Here is a 3,105-nt window from a genome sequence, read left to right as displayed (position 1 = left end):
AATAGAGGAAGGAACTAGGAGGCAAAGGGCATTGATAGAGGTCCACTGTTCGTTCTCATGGTCTCAGCGTGGTGGCTTTCCTCAGGATCAGGCAGGGATCTCACGTGTGCCCTGCTGGTGGCTCTTCTTTCTTGATGGCTCAGGGTTCCTGTTTCTGCTTCTGAAACAGCTCATCCTCTTACCCAGTGGAACACCGTGACTCCCAAACCTCTGTGTTAGCGTCTGTTTCGCATGCTCTCATCCAGCCACTGGACGGGTGTTACAAACTATGGATGACACGTGGCATGAAAGTCATACCAATCAATGTCACTTAAGCCCCATGCATGATTTTACTTTATTCCAAGCTCAAAACACATTATTTGTCAAAAGTTTTTATTCACCTCAAAAATGCAATCTGGGCTTGAGTAAATTGTTTAAATTGTGCCTTTTTCCCCCTCTTTATTTAACTTCTTGGGCACAAATAGAAGTTACTACATTTTTATGGGCCTCAAAATGGACTGTCTTTCGTTAGCTCATGCTGAAACACTGTTCATGGATATCGCTTGGTATCCAAAGATATTGTAGAAGCACCCTTTTGCTTCAAATATTATCCTGGGTGAAAGCTTTGCTTCAATTATTGCCACAGCAAGCACTTATTGTTACACAGTGCTCCAATTGTTATTCCTCCTTGTACCAGCTGAATCAAAACCCTAGAAAACCATGTGTGATGAATACATACTGCTAAGCCAGTAGTTTTCTCTAAGGAAACTCATTGTGAGGACTAATTTTCCACTGTACACTTTTGAATAAAGTCTTTCTTCATCCTTGGGGCTTCTTCTAGCCTACAGATATGCGTAAGTCAAAGTCAAGCATTACCCGACTGAAATGCTATGTGAACATGTGCAAGCAAAAATGCTCCAAATATTATCCTCATCTGTTTGGCTGACTTATACTTATCTTTTGTTTGTCTAGCTCATATGTTCCAGCTGTCTCTTGTATCCATTTTATCAATTGAGGACCACAGTGGCCCGTGCACCCATTTACTGTAAGTAAGAGAACAAGATCATCTACATTTTATTTTTATTCCACGAGACTCCTTAAAAATAAAAAAATGAATAGATATACTAAACAGGGCCTAAGTGTTGGTGCTGTGGAATTCGTTCCAACTCAACAGGATCTCATGCACAGTGGAACAAAACATTGCCTGATCCTGAACTATCTTCATAATAACTGCTATGTTTGAGCCTATTTTTGCAACCACTGTGTCAATCCATCTTGCTAATGATATTCCTTTTTTTTTTTTGCTGAACTTCTACTTTACTAAGTATATTGCCCTTCTCCATTACAATTCTTCTAGATAAATATTCTTATAAAAAAGGGAGGTTGTCTTCAAATCATTAAAAAAAAATCATGTTCTGAGAACGCTTTATTCTACCCCAGAGGTTTTAGAGTGTAGCAGGTGGCAGCCAATTTCCAGAGTTCTATTGATTACTCTTGCATATAAACATAACTATCTGGAATTGTTTTTCCTCTTTCCTGCTTTTAATGATGAAGTTATTATCCATATTTGCACTGGATTCTGTAAAATGTTAATCTATAGAAAATAACTCCAAGTACTATTGTAAAAAAGAACACTTTATAAGTGGATTTAAGATTTTGATTCTTTTTTTTCAAGGCTAAGGTATTGGTTCAAGGCAGACATACCAGCAAAAGGCATGAGTTATGCTTTGACTATACTTGTTTTACTTTGGATTAAACTATTTGTGTAATGATACATTTGTTTGGTGATAACTTTAATGAAGTTATGATTGATCTTTTGCATCTTGAGATGTGGAATCTTGCCTGTGTCTGAGGATGAGTAAATAGCGCCTCCCCCCACCCCCAAAAGGACATTTCTTACCACTATGCACTTTCATAAATTTCCCCTCACTTTTCTAAATTAGTGTATTCAAATGAGCCACATCATCTTGAAGGACTTCTTTAGCTTCATCCAGCAGGCAACCTTTTCTTATTTTTAGATTCTTATTTTTCTGAAAGGGCAAAATCTGTTACAAACTGGTGGTTGATACAGTTAAAGTCTCATGTGGATGCTCATGGAATCAGACCAGGGTTTAGAGATTCTGACTCAGTCTTTGTGACGGTGTCATCGTTGCCAAGTTACTAAATCTATCCGTGTCCTGCACAGGGCCAGGCAGTGCTTTCTTCTGCCGTACATAAGATGATAACTATACTACAAACATATTTATTGAGTTAAGTATGATTCTCAATATATTGCATACACTGATTTAATATTCACAAGAATCCCTTATGCTAGATACTATTATCCTTATTTTACACATAAAGGGAAAGTGCTCTACTGATTCCCATTTTACAGATAAGGAAATGGAAGTCTAGGGAGGTCAGAAGACTTGTCCAAGGAACACAGCTGAACACTGGTCTGATCACCAGAGAGCAAGAGAGAAAGAGTTGGGGCTTTCTGAGCCATTTATCATTTTACTCTCCAACCAAACTGCGAACTTATTAATCCCACATGTTCCTATTGGCTAGGTTGGCACAATAAACCTACCTACCACAGTCCACCCCTTGCCAACTTGGCACCTATACACAATTCTTTAGCCATATATTTCCAGACATTAAAGAAATCACACTTAGCACACTCAGACATCTATCATACATATTAATGAAAACACACTGAATTGAATTGTATCTGGTACATCAGACATGAGCAAAGGAAAGATATTCAATAAGCACATATAAAGAAAATAAACTGACAATCACAAACCTGGTTTTTGCAATTGATCACGTGGCCATAACTAATAGGTAGCACTGCCACCTTATACCCATTCCTTACCACATTTGCCTTCAACCAGCACCTCAGCTGGCCATAGATTGAACAAGTATGGTGAGAGGATTTGACCTAGACACACACCTTATTGATTTTAAACCATGTAGTGTTACCTTGTTCTGTTCACATGACCACCTCTTGATCCTTGTTCCAAATGAGTACAATGAAATTTTCTAGAATTTCCATTCTTCTTAAAGTTATCCAAAGTTTATCATGGTCCACAGAATCAAATGCCTTTGTATAGTCAATGAAACACAAATAAACATCTTTCTGGTATTCTC

Source organism: Echinops telfairi, unplaced genomic scaffold, assembly GCF_000313985.2.
Source record: "Echinops telfairi isolate 266 unplaced genomic scaffold, ASM31398v2 ScPeMD7_2;HRSCAF=8, whole genome shotgun sequence".
NCBI classification, from domain to species: Eukaryota; Metazoa; Chordata; class Mammalia; order Afrosoricida; family Tenrecidae; genus Echinops; species Echinops telfairi.
This window is presented reverse-complemented; position numbering follows the sequence as displayed.